The sequence below is a fragment of the Narcine bancroftii genome, chromosome 10 (genome assembly GCF_036971445.1).
Source record: "Narcine bancroftii isolate sNarBan1 chromosome 10, sNarBan1.hap1, whole genome shotgun sequence".
Classification (NCBI taxonomy): domain Eukaryota; kingdom Metazoa; phylum Chordata; class Chondrichthyes; order Torpediniformes; family Narcinidae; genus Narcine; species Narcine bancroftii.
Window position 1 is genome coordinate 83,074,358 of NC_091478.1, and position 21,236 is coordinate 83,095,593.

Consider the following 21,236-nt stretch of genomic DNA (forward strand, 5'->3'; position numbering starts at 1 on the left):
AGTGTTGAAATCCATTACCTTTCAAAGGGTGGAGTTCTTTAAATATATCTGCAGTCAAACAAAACAATGTTCCTCTCCATTCAAAAAGTTACCCTCTCCCCATCACTTCTCAGAGGAAAGGAGCACTGGCTCCTTTCCTCTGCCCCTTCTTCCCTCCTCCTCTTTTTCTCCCCACATTTTTTATTCAGGTGCATACCTGCTTCTTACTCAAACCTTGACAAGGGGCTCAGGCCTGAGATATTGCTTATCGTTGACTTCCCACAGATGCTGCTGAGTTTCTCCGACATTCCTGCGTATTGCAAAGATTTTCTCCGCTGGGCTATTTGCCATGTGACACACTAAAGTTTGGAAATAGAATTTGGTACTACTTCCATTCATTTTCAGAAGCATGGATGGATTTAAGAAGGTGCTAGATGAACGGAATAGGGAAGATGGGTAAAGTTTGAGTAGAGGCTTGTAAAGAGCATAAACATGTACCATGACCAGTGGTCAAATGGCACGTTTCTGTGCTGTACATTCCAAGTAAATGTCAGATTCTTTGGGGGGATTATTTATAATTCTATTACAGTAAGAGGCACTGCAAACATCATTCAGGACTTTTGGGAAAAAAATAGACACATAACAATGAATTTACATAATAATAGATTCTGATTCTAATCGGCCCTTTTGACCAATGAGCTGCACTGCCCAATTACACCCAACTGACCTACACCCCCCGTGCACTTTGAATGGTGGTAGGAAGCTGGAGCACACAGAAGAAACCTGCACAGACATGGGGAGAATGTACAAACTCCTTACAGTGCAGGATTCGAACCCCAATCTCGATCGCTGGCACTGTAACAGGATGCTAACCATGCCGTCCCTGTCTTTTACAGTATCTTCTATGATAAATCTCATCAATGATTTGAAGCGTTACAGTTCATAACCTTAGTTCCAGCTTTCATGCAATGATAGAGCATAGAGGAGGGTATCTGCACCCACTTTAAGTTTGCTTCCTCTTTGAAAGAGCTATCCAGTTATTTGCACCCACTGTCCTATCCTCCACTGTCCTTTCTCCAGCAACTTATAAAATTCACTTTTGAAATTGTAGTGTATTCCAGATTGTAATATTCCATTGTTTATCTTGTTCTTTGATGCAAATTATTTGAAATCTGTTTATTATCCATCCTGAGAGCAGTGAGGGTTTCTTCCTAATATGTCAACATTTTTGATAATTTCAAAAACTTATTCTAAATTTCTACTTCATGTTCCTTGCTCTAAGGCACACATGTCAAACTCTGGCCCGCGAGCCAAATTTGGCTCGCTAAGTAATTATATTTGGCCCGCAAAGATCATATCAAAAATGTATTAGAGGTGGCCCGCTGGCCGCCGTGCCAGTATAGCGCATGCACAGTAACCGCTGTGTCCCAGGGTGAGAGAGAGAGAGAAAAATCCTGGTCCTTGTAAAGTAGTGGTGGGTGGTTTTATAAACACGCTGTCGTGTCCCCCCACCCTTCCCCCCCACCACAGCGCTGCCTGGCCGATGTCAGGGGAAGCCAAGGCCGCTTCCCAGCGCCCGCAACCCCAGTGGCACAGCGTTTCTTGGAGCTGCAGATGGAGTCGGGACGCCGTAGGGAAGATTGGGGCTCCCCGCCGGGCGATGGGGACGCCGGCAGCCAGCCGCCCTGCGCCTTCCCACCGGACCAGCGACGGGTGCCCGGAGTACACGTGGAGAGTGAGGCTGGTCGGGCAGGAAGGGTGGAATCCCCCGCCAATCTCGGGAGTGGCGTGGGCTGGATCGGGATTAGCCGCACTCACTTGCTCCTCCACCGCTGACCGGGATCCCAGCGCGGTCCTGAGCGCGGAGACTGCCCTGGAAAGGTCCTGGGACACCGGCACGGAAAGAAAAGGGGGTCCGGGAGAAACTCAGCAGGTCAAGGTGGGTCCGGGAGAAACTCAGCAGGTCAAGGGAGGTCCGGGAGAAACTCAGCAGGTCAAGGGAGGTCCGGGAGAAACTCACCAGGTCAAGGGGGGGGTCCGGGAGAAACTCAGCAGGTCAAAGGGGGATCCGGGAGAAACTCAGCAGGTCAAAGGGGAGGGGTCCGGGAGAAACTCAGAAGGTCAAGGGGAGGGGGTCCGGGAGAAATTCAGCAGGTCAAGGGGGGTCCGGGAGAAACTCAGCAGGACAAGGTAGGTCCGGGAGAAACTCAGCAGGTCAAGGGGGGTCCGGCAGAAACTCTGGGGGGGCCTGACCTCGCCAGGACCGTTGCCCACTCCCCCTCCCTGCCGCAGGCCGACCCGCGACTCACGGTGACGGGGCCGCTGATCCGCCAAGATGCCACCCTGCAGCGAGAGCCGATGCCCACGCACTGTGGTTGTCCAACCCGATCGCCCGCAAACCCCGCCCTCCCGCACAAAGGCCTGAGTAAGTATTATGAACTTTAATCTCAGGATAAAACGATCTTCCAATAGTTTCATGTCACAGTGATAAATATATTCCTGGTTAAAAATGGTCCTGCACCTGGATACAAGCTCATTAGGCATAAAACTTGAAAAGTGTGTAAATCAAAGGATATCTGTACCAATGGAAAAAGGGCATGGCAATAACCCTGCTAGAGTTCATGCCCACAATCAGTCACCCATTTGATTGTTTCAGGAATCATGTTATTCTCCCACATTCTCAATAGCCCTCAGATTTTACTATTTGACAGCACACTAGCAACGTTTGACAAATCCTCTATAGAGAAATATTATTTATTGAATATTTTATTTCTCATTTGTTAATGCTTCTGGAAAGAGTTTGTCCAAAACTATTATTAAACATTTATTTTAATAAGAAAAAGTTTAACATTACATATGTTTAAAGAAGAGAAAACATGCAGATATTGTTGAAAGTTTTCAATAAATATTTAGTTCGGCCCTCGACTTAGTCCAAGTTTTTAATTTTGGCCCTCCGTGAATTTGAGTTTGACACCCCTGCTCTAAGGGGATCAAACTCACCCCACTTCTCTTTCCCCACAGAGCGGAAATCCTTTGTGCATGACACCAACCTGGTCAATCTTCATTTCAACATCACTAAACCATGAAGTTCTCCTTTTAATAGTCTTATCCAAGACTGGAAGGAATACTTTTGCAGAAGTCTAAACAGCAGTTTAATATTTAGAATATCTTCCTGTGTTTATAAAGGGTTAAACAGGAGAGTCTGCACAATCTCTGATTGTGGTGTAATGCCCAAAAGTGCTGAAGAAAATCAGCAGGTCACACAGCATCTATCTGAAGTAAAGGGTAGACAAGTAAAGGCCTGAGCCCCTCAAGGCCCTTAATTTAATAACAAATAATTTTAGATTTAATTTTAGCAAGCAGCTTTATTTGTTGGCCAATTTATCTTCAGTCTGTATCTCACATATGTGGTCAATGAATTAATATTAATTTTTCTGTGCAAGATTGATTTACTTGGAGCATAACATCAAGTCATAGGGAAACCATTGATGAGATTAAAATGATCAATGGGAAGAAGTTCTTTTTGTTTTTCTAACCCAGATAAAATATGGCTAACTCAGTCAAATATGTGTCAAGTTAATCCAAACCTATCGTAAACCTTTGCCGTGTTTTTGCTAAGCAAAACTTCTACTTGTGATAGACCATGAGAAAAAGATGCAATGTAGAAAGGAGAAATCTCACTCGTGTTGCGTGAATAATTGATGGTTCTGAAAAATAAAGTTTCATACATTTTACTTTAGGACCAGCCCAGATTTCTTCTCTTGAAGTTTTAAAAAAAAATCCATTTGATTTCTTTGTCTGGATTGTTATTTATTTGAGAAGGCAAAATTCGTTGTTCTTTGACCAAGATGAGAAACTTGCATGTTGGTCAACCTAATTATCTCATAAGATTAAATAATTTTGCTTAATTAATTCATTTGTTAAGCATTGTGCAAGCATGTCACCACTTTTATTTAGTTACAATTTAGTTGTTCGTGATACTTAAATATTGAAAATGTTAAGATTTGAACTTTAATATTTAATTTTAATTCCTCAATGAATAATTATTTCTTGAAGTCTGCAGAGGAGTAAATAATTTTGTGTATGGGTTTGATTATCATTTGGGTAAACATTGTGGGCATTAAATATTGATTTATTTGAATCCATTTATTTCTACCTTTACTAAAATTCTTATACTTACCATGCAAATAAATTTAATTAGTGGGGGGGAAAAAACATAAAAGCTGTTCTATTCTGCAGATGAGATTGATAATTGATCGTTTTGGAGAGGCAGAGAAGAAATTTGCAAAGTTATAGCTGAGGCTGGAAATTTTGCAGTACGAGGAAAGAATTGATAAGTTTGGTTGTCTCCTTCAGAACAGGGGAGACAATTGAAATGTATAAAGTTGTGAAGAGCTGTTTTAAAATAAACAGGAAGAACCCATTCTCATTAGCAGAGAAGTTAAAAGCTACTTAGGACTGTTTTGAAATAATTGGATTTGAAGTGATGCTGAGGATTTTTATATTCACCCAGAGGACCGCAGAGGTCTGGAAATCTCTGGCTAAAGGTATGGTCAGGGCATAAACTCTCATTACTTTTTGAACGTTGCTTGGATGTGCAATTGTGGAGCTTTGACCTGCATAGCAGAATATTTCATGCTGGAAGGCTGGAGGAGGTTAGATATGTTTTTATTTTCAAATTAAAGTCGGGCATGATGGTCCTTAGTGAATTGATGAATTGTTTATGATCCTATGAAGAGAGACAAATTTTAATCTATTCTAATAAGCATTGTCTGCAAGTCTAAAGGCTTAATACCTAATCTGGTGAGGTATCAACTCTTAAATAATGGTTTGCTACCAATGTTGTTCTTCAGTATACTTAAGGAAATTTATTGTCATCGAACTGTTTGTACTGAAACAAATGAATGGCATTTTATGATGTGAGCTGAAGTGAAATCTTTAAATGACAATTTACAGTACGAAACATAAAAGTGGGCATGGTCATTTCAATTCACAAATGCTCTCATTGACATCAGGTTGGAGACCTGAGGGATTATTTGCAACCCACAATCCCAGTAAATAATTATTTATTTCTTTCTATAATTACTTGCCTTTCAACCTTCCTGCTTGGATGACGATGTCCCCCTTTAGTAGGCCACACACTGCAATTTGCACAGGAATATTTAAGGAAATGCTGCATTAAACAATCCAACAAAACTGTTCATCTCTAAGCAGTGTGTTATCCACAATACTTTATTATTTTCATTATTTTTTTTCTTTTGTATAAATTGCTTTAGATTTGGGTCAGGATAAACAATCTTTGATTGCTCTTGTAGATTTTGTTGTTAACTCTCTTGTGCAAGATTGACTTTTGAGTTCTAATATAAAATCACACTGATCTCATCAGTTTGAATAAAATCATTGTTAGGAGGTGGAAGAGCTCCCAGTTGGCCCAATCCTGATCAGGATGTTACCAGGCAGGTCAAATGTCTGCCTAATGAAGATGAATGAAGAAAATCTCCGTATGAGAGAGGCATGGTGGGCATTCAGCTCGGGTTATTGAAAGTGTGATAGGAACTCTGACATAGCATCACAGCTTCATTCATCACTGTCAAATTTGTGCTCAAACCATTCTTCCCATAAAAATCCGCGAATGGTACAACACTGGTTTTAAAACAACACTTGTATCTTCATCAATTAGTTGTTTAGGCACTTGAAAATTAGTGCAAGGATCGATGGAACTTCATAGTCCTCAGCGTTATAAAGGTGGCATCCTGATTGTCAACAAAGGAGCACAGGAAATCCAAAAGATTGACAGCAAGTTTATTTATTTGGTGATTGTTTTCTTCAATGGTTGTATGGGGTGGTGTGGTGGGGGGGGGGGGGGGGGGAGGGAAGAAGCCCTCAAGATTGTTAAATGCTTTCAATCCTTCAGAGGATTTAATAAATGTTTTTCATTGTCTTTTAAGTACAGTCATCTTAAAATTAACAACCAGCTATTTTCCATTCAGTTTAAAACAACCTACCAGATGTAGTCAATTTTTGATATTGTCTGGACTCTTTCAGTGATGCAACCTTTAGAGAGATTTAGGGCTCTTTTAAAGTCACTATAATCGTATAACACAACAGAGACAAGGAGTCTGTAAAGATTTGTTTAATGGCTTAATGCAGTTAAAACTATATTGCAATGTGGATAAATGCACTTCCATCACTTACCTAAATGTATTTACATGAAAGCAGCAAGCTGAATCAACACTGACTGACAGATCAAAGCAGTTTAGGAACAGGTGTATTGAGTTTTTTTTCCAGAGAGTACACACATAGGACAGATGTTTCTAAGGTTCAAATTAATTTGATACAGTCATTCTGTTAATCTTTAGCAACTTGTTGATTGGCATTTTGTCGGCATACTTTTGGAAGACACCCAAAGCAGTTTGAGCACAGGCAGTTGCATCATTGGGCAGTAAAAGCAAGCAGTGTGAGCACAAAGTAGAGTATTGTACTGGGAAAACAGCCAAGATTTAAATTAGACAATAACCTCTGATCTGTATATTGCTTTCTATTCTTCAGCTGCAGGCAAAGTGATTTGTTTTAATATAGTCAGCCCTGTAGCATATAATAGACTGATGTATGAGTCATTGCTTGACAATATGTATTTCTCAAATTTATATAGATTGAACAACTGGTTTGTAATGCTTAGTTACAGTTGTGCAAACATTCACCAGGAATAGGATTGGAATGAATTTGTAAAAATTGGTATTTGTGGAATATTTCCTGTAAAAACTAATGAGTAGCTGTGCATGAATAATTTAATTATTAAAGTAGAGCAGCAGCTTCGACTTTTTATTTGTATTTGGAAGCTTTCCAAGTTATTTTCATTATTCTTGTAAAATATAATTGGTCCTGAGACCAATGTAATAATATTTGAATTATCCAGATTTTATGCTATTATATGACAAAATTTAAATTTGATATACATTAATGGAAAGTAATTCTGTGGTCCACAATTTGGAACTTTCCTCCCCTTAAGGAATTATAAATTTACTGAGTAAAGGATGTTAAATATTTTTCCTCTTTGTAAATGTGAGCACTGAGCTTTGCTGGATGTAGTTATCAACTTACTAATGATAGGAGACTAATTTTCCATTCCTATACCCAGTTGAGCTGAAGTGAATTGGGTTGATTCCACGTTCTGCCTCTTGGCTCCTCACACTGAAAGGTCATGGTTGTAGTAAGACCTGAAAGTTTTTTTTCCCCCCCAATAGATAATGCAGTGGACAAGATCTCAAGTTCATGCTGTTACCCTCCATCTTTCCAGATTAGAATAATGGACAGAAAACAGTGGAAAGGCTACTTCTGACTTCCAAGTGAAGGTCTTTCTTGCAAGCACCGTTGAGATTCTGCTTCAAAGTGCTTGTAGCCTGCTGAACATTACTCCCTGCCAAGGGCTCAAATGAGAATACAAGTGTTGGATAATTGCCACAATTTGTGTGCCACCACCGGGCTCTTGAGTGGGTGCTGGGATGCAATATCAGAAGTTTGCACTGAATAGCTGCCATCGAATTGGAGACATGTGTGGTTGCAGTAGTGACTGTGGAATTTTCTGGCATTTTCTCGCAAAATCCAGCCCAAGGTGAAAATCATTGCCGGACGTTATCATCGCAGCATCTGTTATCCTCATTGAACTGTTGCTCCATATCATAGAAGCGCAGTGTAAATCTGAAAGTCAACCACATAATAGTTTTATTTTTTAATAATCTATCAATGTTTTCCATCTATGCACAAAAGTGAGCATAAAGGAAGGTTGATGAGCATGCAAACCAGCAAACTCTGGTCTTGGTATATCGATTGATTAATTTTTATTTCTGAGCATTAAATTCTGTTTAATTTCAAAGTGTAAAAAGATTAGTACTGTACAATTAGATGAACAGCATGTTAGATTTGCACAGAATCCTTCTCTTAAGCAGGCCATCATGTGATACAATATTGGGGATGATCTCAACTGAGAAACATAACTCTACATTGGCATCCCAAAATTACCATTAACGCACGAATACACATTGTCAGCTCTGTCCTCACACCTGGCATTTCTCCATCCACTTTACCTACTGAGGACTGCTTTAACCATCAGACGCACATAAATCACCCTGGCAAAAACTAAATCCTTGTGCGAAAGTTTTGAGTCATGCATAGCATTGTAGCGAAGATATAGATGTAACTCTGTTGGGCAGCAAACCTGCAGCAACCATGAGGAACAGCCCACAACAGGAGTCCAGTCTGCTGGGTACAGTAGAATAATTTTTTTAACCTAAAAAAATATTTTATTCACAATAAATTATTTTCTAAAGAAAAACCTTTCAAAATCTGTTCCCACTCTTATTTCATATCCATACACGTGGACTTTTACCCCCTCCATAAATCTTCGTCCGCGAAGCCAAGCCAAAGAAGAGTACAATGTTACATTTATTTCTATTTCCACCTTGTCATTACTCCCCCCCCCTCTCTGTTGTTTGAGGAGCTTCCCCTCAGTCTCAGCCCCTTAATGCTCATTAATGAAAGGACTCTAGACCGTGGTCCTTCCCCACAGCACCTTCGTGTTGGCTGCACCAAGCCTCAGTGCGTACCTCAGCATGTATTCCTGCAGTCTGGAATGTGCCAGTGGACAGCATTGCTGCTCTAGCATCTCTGTGTGCTGATAGACCAACAAGTTTCAGGCAGACCAAAGTGTGTCTTTCTCTGAGGTGATTGTCTTCCAGTAGTTCTGTGTGGGTGTTTGTACCTCTGCTGTCCACTTTTATGGTCTCAGCTACCAATCTCTACTCCAACCTTGGGAACCATTATGTTATACATAGTCAGAAAATAAACATCAGTGGATGAATTTAAATTTCTTTTCAGAAGAATATTTTTGCAATTGCTTACTTCAGTAGCTCTTGTTTTGGGGTAATTGAGGGCTATCATGTTGTAACCTATCTTTTGTTTACAATTCCCATGAGTTTTCCTACTCATCTGGGATTGTCTATTGTAGAAATGTCCCTAAGAAACTTTTGAGATTTACTATTCCCCCCACCCCCCAGCAAAGAACTTAAATGATAGCCCCGCAACAACCTTGTTTGTTGAAATATTTGTTTTAATTTTAAACATGAACTTTTTAAGTATGTCATCAAAATGCCTTAAAATGATTTTAGATTTTGTTCTATGTTTCCTATGGCTTGGCTCCAGAAAGCATCTTTCTGCTATTTTTTTTCCCTCCATATTATCCACTCTCAGGACAAAAGAAGTTTGTTTAAGGGGGGATATGTACAAAGCCCTGTGATTGATGGTTAGAATTTGCAATTCATTCAGACGGTTTGCCAAAGAACAAAAACTGGGCTTGATACAAAATGATGGTTATTAGCAAACAGCTGTGCAGACTTGTTCAGCATTCACACTATCCTTTCTTACAAAAAAATATAGTTGTTTTGGGGCTCATGGGGAGTTCACTATGCCAGTGTTCAAATTGTCGCAGGCTATAGGTAATTGGAATAAGTTGTTTTCTGACTGAGAACTCTAGCTCCTTACAATTTTAGTATTAAAATGTACGTTTTCTTGAAATGATCCCACTAACACAGCCTGGTAGTTGGATTAGTTAGCATCCATTTTTGAAAAAGGCATAATTAATTTCACTGTCTAGTTTTGTGAGCAATTACTTTCTGGTGAAATTGCAACCATCGCATAATTCGATTGTACCTTGTCCATTTTCTCCTTTACGAAAGGAGATTGCTCGATAATCTTTTGAGTTGCAGTCTCTGTGGAACCAGAAACTCATTGTGCTTTTTTTTTCTAGTTTTAATGCTTTTCGAAGTGATGCTTTGCTGACTTCAGGGCATGCGACTGGGCAGATTCGCGAGACGCTGAAGGCTGCTTAGAAATTTTCAAAAGTTCACACGATGATCTTTATCGAGCATTTAACTACTGATGTTGTCAGTTATGGAGTTTCTCACCTGTGAAACATTTCATTTGCCTCTTTCCCAGCTGAGGCTTGGCAGAGACTGTGGCAATGACACATCAGCATCATTAATCTCTGCACAGTCAAGATTGTGGGCTCTTCAAAATGTTGATGCACTTGAACAGTGTTTATGCATCTGGGATTCTTTAAAAAAATGTATTTATTCTTGTCTTTGATGAACTGGCTTCTGACAGTTGTTTTGGGGTCATTTGGAGGAGCACACGAGGCTGCCATGGGTGAGCATACTGTCTCAGAGACTGGTGAGAGGTGGTTTGCTGCCTTCGTGAATGGGGGCCACAGTTACCTGAATCTGAATGCCAGGGTTCTGGGTAGACAATAGAAAGATCATTGGCTGGCACCTCAACTTGTTGACCATTTTATCAATCTCTAGATTTGGAACTGATGGGGCAGAGATGAGATGGCCACATTTTTCCACCAGGGGAGTTTTAAAGTAAGAGGGAAAAGATGTAAGAGATATCTGAGGGGCAACATTTTCACCCAATGTAAGATGGATATTTGGAACAAGCTGCTAGAGGAAGTGATAGAGGGGTACAATACTTGTGTTTAAAAGACATTTAGACTAGTACATGGATAGGAAAGGTTCAGAGGTATGAACATAGGCATTGAGCAAGCACAAGTTGGGCCAAAGAGCCAGTTTCCCTGCTGTAAAAATGTTATAGCTCTATAATTTGCATTCTTGGCTTCTCCGGAACATTACCTTCATTTTAACTGAAGAGCAGTAAAATGTGACAATGCAGAAAACAAAAGATAAAATGAACCTCCAGATGTATTGGTAGCAAGGTGTAGTTTCTATTACAATCTGATGTAACCTAGTTGGTATTTGTGCAATTATTTCTGAAGGATATAATCAATTTCATTACTCATATTGGAAGTGGTTTGGCTGTGGCTTTTTGCCTCATTGTAATTGTAATATGGTGTAGACATAAACTATATGGAATATAGTTTCAAACAAAAGTGTAAAACAAAGCATTCCACTGTTTTCCTCATTTGAGATGGCTGATGGAGCATATCCAAACAAGGAGATAAATCTGAAGGGAGCTGTGGGCAGGGAGTAGGCACACAAAGTGAACTCATGTGCTGCTCTCGTTTGCTTGCAAGTTCCTTCTCACGTGAGTTGGCATGCCACAGTTAGAAAGTCTTGTCTGGGTGGATTCCCTTGATGATCATACAGAATGAAGCCACATTCCCAGACCTGCATTTTTTCATTCCCTTTGGCTCCCAGCAGAAGTAACGCAAGCATTTCACAGGGAGTGTGCGCACCAGTTCAACTTGGACCTGAAATGCCAGGCTTTCCTATACTCGAGGGCAGATGTTTTTTGTCTAATTCTTACGTCCAAACCTAATGAGAAATCGAGAGTTTTTTGGATGCAGTTTAAGGATCTTTTACAAAATATTTTCAAAGTTAAATTCCCTATGGATCCATCAATATTTTTGTTAAGTAATATCAAAAAGATTTGTTTGGAATTAAGATTAAATACATTTCAAATAGCATTTTTGAGATTAGCATTAGCAGTTGCGAGAAAATGTATTGCGATTACTTGGAAAAATGATATAGAGTTGAACTTATTTTGATAGCTTACAGAATTGAGATCTTGTATACCATTGGGGGGAAAAAAAAACCCATATAATTTACGAGATAATTTTTTTTTTAATCGGAAAGTTTGGAGTCCTTATTTGGACTATATGGGTTTAAAATTTTGAATACTTCTGCCTTGGTGTGGTGAAATGCTTCAATCCACGATATTTATGTATGTAATTATAGTTTACATCTCCTTTCTTCTCTTCTTTCTCTCTTTTTTTAGAAGGGGTAGTTAGGGGAGAATTTAGGGGTGGTTTTAGGTCATGGAAGGTTTTTTGAGTAAGGGGGGGATAGAGGTTTTTTTCTGTTATGTGCCATGTAATATTTTATATTTTGTATTGTGTTTATTAACATTATGTATCATGGTTTTTAAATTTTAAATATTAAAAAAAATCTAGATTTGCAGAAGAAATAATTAGCTGAACCCCATTCCCAGTTCCCCAACTCATGCCAGATTTGCTAGTTTTGATTGGGCAGAAATGATAGCCCATAGATACTTTAGAAGGGATGAGATTGCAGGTCCTTTTGGTTCCATTTCATCATAAGGTTTCAATGAGGTAATTTGCTTTTAAGGAGTACAATGGATTTCAGCCAGATCTCCAGTTTGAATCTTGACCATGTGTTTGAAAGTTGGAGTTTTCCTTATAAACAACGTGCCAGCAGATTTTGAAGTTTTGTGTGAATTGCATACTTTTGCTGGTTTATCTTTGCCAGATTACTTGTCCAGGTGTCATAGGTGTCCAATGGGATTGAAGTATCAGTAAGAGCACAAAAAGAGGGGTGCACATATTTTCAAATCTCCTAGTGGCCAATTACTTTAATTCTGCGCCTCACTCGCATGCTCACATGTCTGTCCATGGCCTTGTGTACTCTCCAAGACCACCAGTAAATTGGAGAAACAACACTTGATTTTTTTTTTATCTGGGCATTCTCCAACTAGTTGGCATTGACATTGACTTCTCCGGCTTCTACTAGCCTACTCTCTGTTCTCCTTCCCTTCTTTTTGTCATCTTTCCTCCAGCTAGCTCTCCACCCTCTTCTGTCCCCATTCACATGTTGGTGTACCATCCCTTCCTGTCACCTCCTGCCTTTGGGACTGTGCTCCTCCCTCTGCCCTTCCCCCTATCATTTTATTCAGGCTCCTGCCAACATTGTTCGTACCTTGATAAAGGACTCAAGCCCGAAACACTGCTTGTGTATCTTTATCTTTGCTACATGAAATGTTCTGTTTGACTTGGTAAGTTTCTCCAGCATGGCATTTTTACCTTTTTTTTCCATGCACATATATGTGCCTATGTATGGAGTATGAATGTCATGCTCTTATCTGGTTTTCCTCTTAATGAGGTGGTAGAAAGTTTCTGGTAAGTGTGGCATCGCATTACATTCATGACATGTAAAAATGTGGTGATTTTATAACCGAACAGTCATAATTAGTTCAATGTATAATAGGACAAGAAAAGATGTGCCATAGGAATTTATTTCCCTTTGCTAATGGTTATTTAGGGTGTCTGGAGATGAGATAGAATTACATTTTCTTCTATTGATGAATTGGATTTTCTTCCATTGATGCAATATTAGATTCAGGTATCAGCAGGAAATAAACATAGGTGTTTTTTTTAAAAAATCAAGTTTGCATGGTAAAATGCAAGCAGAGATGAGAAAGAAGAAAGAGATCCCGGCAAAGGCAAAGAGCAACTAATGGGCATTGATATTTGACAGTGTGAACACTTTTAACAGAGCATGAAGAGAAGGTCACAGGAACCTATGGCAGTGAATTCTTGGAAATTGCCTGATCTAGTAAAGGAATTGTATGGCATTGCATGAGTTGCATTTATGCTCCTTAACCTTTCATGGTCCTGTGCAGTTGTCCAAAAGGTCACCATTTGATGATTCCAAAATGAGACTGGTTCCAATCCTTAAAGTAAGAGCAGCTGTAGTTGGAGAGTGAGGTGATTAATGTTGCCTCAATGCTCTGAAATTTGTTTTGTGCGGTTAAGAATATACCATTCCTTGATGCCCTTTTCTTTAAGGTGCTACAGGCTTTAAAAGGTGTTGCCCTTTTCCCTCTTCTCTCAGTTGTAAGCAGTGATTCCTCAGACACCAGAGATTGTTTTAGTTATTGGAAATCACAGCAGGGCCATTATCTATGATGTCATTCTTGTCTCCATCATCCCCTGCCACTCTTTTTTTAGATCAAGCCTCTGGAAAATCTAGAGTTGGATCACGAGCTTGTTAAGGCCATATAATGGTGTTGGATGAACCACTTTATACAATTTCATGCAAAGGCTTAATGGATATTCTCAAGGGGAAATGTTTGAAAAATAGTCCATGAACGAGCTGTCACCTTGATGAAGTGCCTTTCAATAACAGCGGTGAATAGAAATATGTATGATATAATTTTATATTACTACTTGACTTTCAACCAGAGACACATATAACATTATAATATAACATGTATTATTATTAAAACTAATGGATATTGGATTTTAATTGCTATTTCTGATGAAAGATAATATTTTAAAACTGCTGTGAACTACTGTTTGTATTCAGGGTATAATTGAATGAGTATTTGAAGGTGGTGGGGGGGGTTACAGATGTAGGCTTCAGTAAAGTTGTTTACATGAAGAATACATGGAGCAAAGATAAAGTTCCTCATTAAGATTAGTTGTGCAATAAACTGTGTTGGGAATATCAAAGGTTAATTATCATTTGTTCCAATACAAATCATCTTGCTATTTCTTTCAAAACAAATCTGTTCAATTAAAATTGTCAATGAGAATAAACTCCATTGGATTAACATAACAAACCTTTTAGATTTAAATATTCTATTGTTGTTTAAAGTTTTCTTATAGAGTGAGAAATCTTTTATAGAGCAGCCAAATTAAATTACATTGTCATTGAAGTGTTATTTTTTCTAAGACAGATGTAGCAAATAAATTACATGCAGAAAGTGCTCACAAATACTGACTGACCTTCCATCACTTTCATCTGCTTCGGTAGCGTTAATATTAAGTCAATGAATGACTTCTGAAGGTAGAGTGCTAACATTGCTATGTTGCATCTACTACTCCGAGATGATGGTCTAGGTATCTTTTACCTTGTGTGCTCCTTTACGAGGAACATTTTACTGAGTCTTTAGCTGGCAAAGATGGGGAAAATGGTTTGAATTTTTTTTTGCCCAAGGTTGTACACTTAAACTTCAATTTACATTTGCTGAGAAGCCCTGCTTGATTCAAAATTTGGCCCAGCAATCGGAGGCAGTGTGAGGGCTCCTTTTGTGATTGGATGCCTGTGATCAACGATTGATGCTGCAACCTTTCCAATTTTCTTGAATGATTTGGATATGGTTATTGGAGGCATGATCATTAAGTTGCAAATAACTGTAAGATTGGTAGATATGTTGACTGTGTGAAGAATAGTCTTGAGCAACAGGGTGATATTGATATGCAGGTGAAATGGGATGAAAAAGGCAGATAGAGTTTAATCATGGTAAAGGGTGAGGTCAGACATTTTAGGGTATCATTGAGGCTCAGACATGTATCAATAAAAGCAGGGTACTGGGGAGTCTTGGGAAACAGAGATCTTGGCAAAGATCCTTGAAGTGGCTAAGAAGGCATGGGGGAGGGAACGGAGTAGAGTTTACTGACATTTATTAGTTGAAGTCAAGTGATCAAGAGCAGGGAGGATGTGCTGAAACTTCACAAAACATTGAACCAATCCTCAACCGGAGAACTACATGCATATCTGGTCACAGCACTAAAAGAAAGATGCTATGGTCCTGGAGAATGCAGTGAAGAATCACCAGGTGTTGCCTGGGATAGATCATTTGAGTTACAAGGAGAGATTGGAGGAGCTAGGCCTGTTTTCCATGGAGTGGAAGGGATTAAGAGGGGTAGGATGAGGCATATCAAATTCTGAGAAATGTAGTGAAACTGGACTGCAACAAAACAAACCTTTTCCTTATCAGAGGTGAATAAAGCAAGAGTCCATTGAATTTGGGAAATGAGAATGTGAAGGTGGAAAAGATCTTTTTTTCTCCCAAAAAATAATGAGGATCTAGAAGAGTGAAAGCAGAGTTCATGACATTTAAGAAGTGTCAAGAGGAGCACTTAAATCACCGAGGCCTCGAAGAGCTAGGGCCAAAAGCTAGGAAATGGTGCTTGTTGGTTGGCCTGAATGTGGTGGGCCAAATGCATATTTACATGCTGTATGACTGTGATTTAAAACAGTCTGCCCTAAACAAAATGGAGCATACACTTGTTTTAGTTTCATGGACTTGTCTGGTCAATGTTGAACTTGACTTGGAACAACCCACCAAAGAAATTAAAACAAAACTATTTTTCAAAGTACTCAGATGTGCAGATACTGACTACCAGATCAAAACCTTGACAAGAAAGAAGAGGACTTTTTCTGGGGCTGATTGGGCTTGCCATTGAGTAGAAATGAAAGTTTACATTAAAGTTTCAAGAACTAACCTGCACTTAGTTTACAAATAATGAATTCCACACCCACTATTCATCATTACAAATTCAGGGTACTTGATCTTCAAATTTGGCTTTGAACAAAACAATTTTGATTTGGAATGTTTGTATCTCCCTCTTACTCGCTGTCTTAAGTTGGGAGAATTGTAAAATTGGTGCTAACTCATTAAAGTGTCTTTTGCACTGTTACACTAAATCTGAATTCACTTTGAAAATCGTTAATGATGTGTAAAACTGAAATGAGCCTTTAATCTGGATTCTGGGTGCATGTACCCTGTACTTGTTACTCCAGAGCCAAGTAAAGTGGTTTAAGGGAAAATGACCAATAGATCAATGTTGATTCATTGTTATGTGTACTTTGGTGTGAGTGTCAAATATTCAGTGCAAGAATTTTGCTCCATTGTTTTTATGATTTCTGGGGTGTCCGAATGATGGCAATGGTAACGTAACACCCCCAAATCCATTTCTCATGAGATTTTTGAAGCTGCTCTAAATCATTACTGTCCCTTTACTCAGGAAAGAGCCAGCATTTAATAGTGCTGAAGGTTCAAACTAAATGTTGAAAGGATTAGATACATCTCACCGTAGTCAAAGGCAGAGTGCTGGACAAGTTGCCGCTAAACCTGCACAAACAGGTGGACCCAAGCAGAGATCCTACTCCTCTCAAAATTAAGCAGTCAGAATTATAATAAAAATATGAACAAAAGGAAAAAAGGTTCACCATATTGGAAATGAGGAACCCAGACTGGAGAAAGTTAACTGATTTTTTTTTAAAAAAGGTGACTCTCATGCAAGGAACCTCACCTTAGCCAATGTACTTTTTCCTGCTTTGAATGCAAAAGTCACAGTTGTTGAAATAGAAGGTGCCATATTCTGACAACCGCTTTCCTGGGCTTCTGCAGCGCTGCAGTAAATGGCAAAGTACTGTTGATAACGTATATCTGCATAGACAACCTACGAGTCTTCTGAGAGTGGGATGGTCCTGACTTCCATTGCCAAAACAGTGGTACGGTTAGCACAATGCCTTTACAGCGCCAGCAATTGGGACCAGGGTTTGAATCCATGCTGTTTTTAAGGAGTTTGTACATTTTCACTGTGTCTGTTTGGGTTTTCCCCTGGGGCTCTGGTTTCCTCCCACTATTCGAAACATATCAGTGGTGTAGGTTAATTGGATTTAAATTGGGTGGCATGGACTCGGACCAACTGGCCTGTTACAGGGCAGTAGTCTAAATTTAAAATTAAAAAATATATATATAATTCAAATTTAATTTTTAAAAATTGAAATTGAATTTTTTTTCCCAAACAGGAAAGTACCTGTTTCATCAGTAGATAAGCCTCTAGCAGTGAGATCAACTTCTTTATTGTGGGTTTGTGTGGTCAGTTGCATTTTGACTGTTATGACAAACTACTGTGTTAGGGTCCCAGTCTTCAGATTCTGCGAACCTTTTATTACAAATAACTTGATGTGTGTATCTCTTTCCATAATTGAGTGGTTAGCAGCTGTACAATTGCTCATACTGGTGTACTAATCATCAACTTTCCTTTCAGTTTTAAAATAGCTGTATTTTACATCATGGCAAATAACAGTACTTGTGTTTTTTTAAGCTTGGCTTTTCATGCTAATTATCAACTTCAGAATTGTACAAACCTCACTTTTGTGTCTTTCCGTCTTAAACCTTGCTGTTAAATTGCGAACCTGCTTGGCTAACATTATTTTGCAATCTTGGGATCAGCCATAGACTCGGAAGCTAAATAGCCATTATTATCAATTGAAGCATATCTGTAAACTGACAGGCCTGCTTAACACCATCCATCAGTTCTAGCTTCTCCCACCAGTCTCCACTTTTGCACCATTGTGACTCGTGCTTAATTCTGGAGCTTCCATCATTGCTCCCAGGTCATTGTGTGTATTTAAGGCAGAGATTGATGGGTTCTTTATTAGCCTGGGCATCAAAGGTTATGGGGGAGAAGATTTTGGGTATTGGGGATGAGTGGGAAAATGGATGAGCTCATAATTACTTGGCAAGGCATGTTCAATGGGCTGAATAGCCTATTTCTGCTAAATCTGGAGAACACTAACCAGACCTTGTCAAGGGGTCAGCATTGGAGAAGGTCAAGAACTTCACATTTCTGGGTGTCAACCTCTCCGAGGATCTGTCCTGGAGCCTCCACATTGCTGCAATGACAAAGGACTTGCCAGCAGCTATTATTTTGTGAGGATCATGGGGAGATTTGGTACATAACTGAAGACTCAAACATCTACAGGTGCACCATGGAGGGCATTCGGGCTGGTTCAAAGATGTCAGTGCTCGAAATGAGAGAAAAAAGAAACTCCAGAGGGTTGTTAACTCGGCCTGCAACATCACAGGCAGTCTTCACTCAATCAAGGACATCTATACATGAAGCTTCAGCTCTGACATCAGATTCCTGAATGAACAATGACACTGCTATATTTTGTCTTTTTATTTTTCTTGCACTATTTTCATTTATTTTGTAAGATGGTTTATATAAATGTTTGCACTGTGATCCTGCCACAGAGCAATGAATTTTGTGATATGGTCATGACAATAAATTCTGATCCTGTTCCTATGTCTTTTTTAAAAATGTTATTTATTAGTCTAAAACCACAAAATAAAATACATAATTAAAGATAATTCTGAACAATATATGGTATGTAAAAGAAAGATGAACCCTTCCTCCTCCCCCAATATACCACCTCCCTTCCCCCACCAATCCCCTTACAAAAGGAAAAAACTGACAGCTTGTTCTACACTCCCACCACCCTCTATGTGTAGTTCCCCTAAATGTTTCCCCTTTCATCCTTAACCCATGTTCTCTTAACCCATTTTGCATCTCACCTGCACTCAGTGGAAAAAGACTAGCTATATATTAACTCTCTTTTCCCCCCTCATAATTTGAAATACCTCTATCATATCTCACCTCATTCTCCTAACCTGTTTAATGTTTCCCTGTATCTTAATTTCTGAAGTCCAGGCAACATCCTAGTAAATCTTCTCTGCACTCTTTAAATCTTATTGTTATCTTTCCTGTAGTTAGGTGACCAGAACTGCACACAGTTTTCCAAATATGGACTCACCAATGTCTTCTACATCTTTACCATAACATCCCAACTCCTATACTCAATACTTTGATTTATGAAGGCCTCAAGGAATTGTATATCTGTTTTCCCAGATCCCTCTATTCTACCTCAGTCCTCACTGTCCTGCCATTTACTGTGTATGTAATTTCTAGGTTTTGTCCTTCCAAAATGCAATAGCTCACACTTGTCTGCATTAAATTCCATCTGCCATTTTTCCAACTAATCCAGAACCCTCTGCAAACTTTCAAAATCTTCTTTGCTGGACACAACACCTCCAAATTTAGTGTCATCTACAAACTTGCTGATCCAATTTACCACATAATCATCCAGATCATTGATATCTTTGGCTTGGCTTCACGGACGAAGATTTATGGAGGGGTAGCTGCAGGCTCGTTGGTGACTGACAAGTCCGATGCGGGACAAGCAGGCACGGTTGCAGCGGTTGCAATGGAAAATTGGTTGGTTGGGGTTGGATGTTAGGTTTTTCCTCCTTTGTCTTTTGTTAGTGAGGTGGGCTCTGCGGTCTTCTTCAAAGGAGGTTGCTGCCCGCCGAACTGTGAGGCACCAAGATGCACGGTTGGAGGCGATATCAGCCCACTGGCGGTGGTCAATGTGGCAGGCACCAAGAGATTTCTTTAAGCAGTCCTTGTACCTCTTCTTTGGTGCACCTCTGTCTCGGTGGCCAGTGGAGAGCTCGCCATATAACATGATCTTGGGAAGGCGATGGTCCTCCATTCTGAAGATGTGACCCACCCAGCACAGTTGGATCTTCAGCAGTGTGGATTCGATGCTTGCGGACTCTGCCAGTTCGAGTACTTCGATGTTGGTGATGAAGTCAGTCCAATGAATGTTGAGGATGGAGCGGAGACAGCACTGATGGAAGCGTTCTAGGAGCCATAGGTGATGCTGGTAGAGGACCCATGATTTGGAGTAGAACAGGAGCGTGGGTATGACAACGGCTCTGTACACACTGATCTTTGTGTGTTTCTTCAGGTGGTTGTTTTTCCAGACTCTTTTGTGTAGTCTTCCAAAGGCGCTATTTGCCTTGGTGAGTCTGTTGTCTATCTCGTTGTCGATCCTTGCATCAGATGAAATGGTGCAGCTGAGGTAGGTAAACTGGTTGACCGTTTTGAGTTGATATAGATGAGAAAGAACAATGAATGATCCCCTGAGACACACAACTCGTCACAGGCCTCCAGTCTGAGAAGCAATCATCCACCACTACTCTCTGGCTTCTCCTGTCAAGCCATTGTCTAATTCAGTTCACTTCTTCACCATGTGTACCGAGCATCTGAACCTTCTAGACTAACCTCCCCATGTGGGATCTTGTCAAAGGACTTACTAAAGTCCATGTAGGTAACCTCAAAATTCTGTCAGATTGGTTAAACATGACCTATCATGGACAAAGCCATGTTAACTTTCACTAATAATTTCCTGACTATCGAAATACTTGGCTATCTGATTTGTTAGAACACCCTCCAATAATTTACCTACTACTGACATCAGGTGCACAGGTATAATTTCCAGGGTTACTTTTAGAGTTTTTTAAATAATGGAACAATGTCATCTACCCTCCAATCCTACAGCACCATATGGCTAAGGACTTTTTAAATATTTCTGCCAGAGACCCTGCAGTTTCTACACTGGCCTCCCTCAAGGACCAAGAGAATATCTTGTGAAGCCTTGGGGATGTATCCACCCTTATTTGCTTTCAGACAGCAAGTACCTCCTCCACTTTAATCTGTATAGGTTCCATGATCTCACTGCTAGTTTACCTCACTTCCTTCGACTCTGTACCAGTTTCCTGAGTGAATACTGATGGGGAAGAAAAAAGCTTGGGTACCAGTTTTATACTGCACTTTAAATAGCTGCTTAAATTGAGATGTAATTATGATCTGTACACCACTTTTGTCAACATGAGTTGTTTTAAATGTGCTATATAAATGAACTAATATGAACTATGTACTCTCAAAATTTCACCTTTGAAAGTCCTCCACTTACTTACCTTGTACATCTTTGCCTGAAAATAACCTATCCCAATCTACACATTCTAGATCCTTTCTCATTTCCACAAAATTAGCCTTTCTCCAATTTAGAATCTCAACCCGAGGC

At 39.7% G+C, this 21,236-nt stretch overlaps 1 protein-coding gene and 1 long non-coding RNA gene across 3 annotated transcripts in view; one reads left to right on the forward strand and one right to left on the reverse strand.

The window, feature by feature from the left end:
* Positions 1-21,236, forward strand: part of tox3 (TOX high mobility group box family member 3) — a 109,605-nt gene that overhangs the window by 22,021 nt on the left and 66,348 nt on the right.
* Positions 6,123-21,236, reverse strand: part of LOC138744844 (uncharacterized) — a 154,948-nt gene continuing 139,834 nt past the window's right edge. For both annotated transcript variants that reach the window (XR_011345811.1, XR_011345806.1), the window contains one exon: positions 6,123-7,677. This is a non-coding gene — a long non-coding RNA (uncharacterized lncRNA). The remainder of the gene's footprint in view (positions 7,678-21,236) is intronic.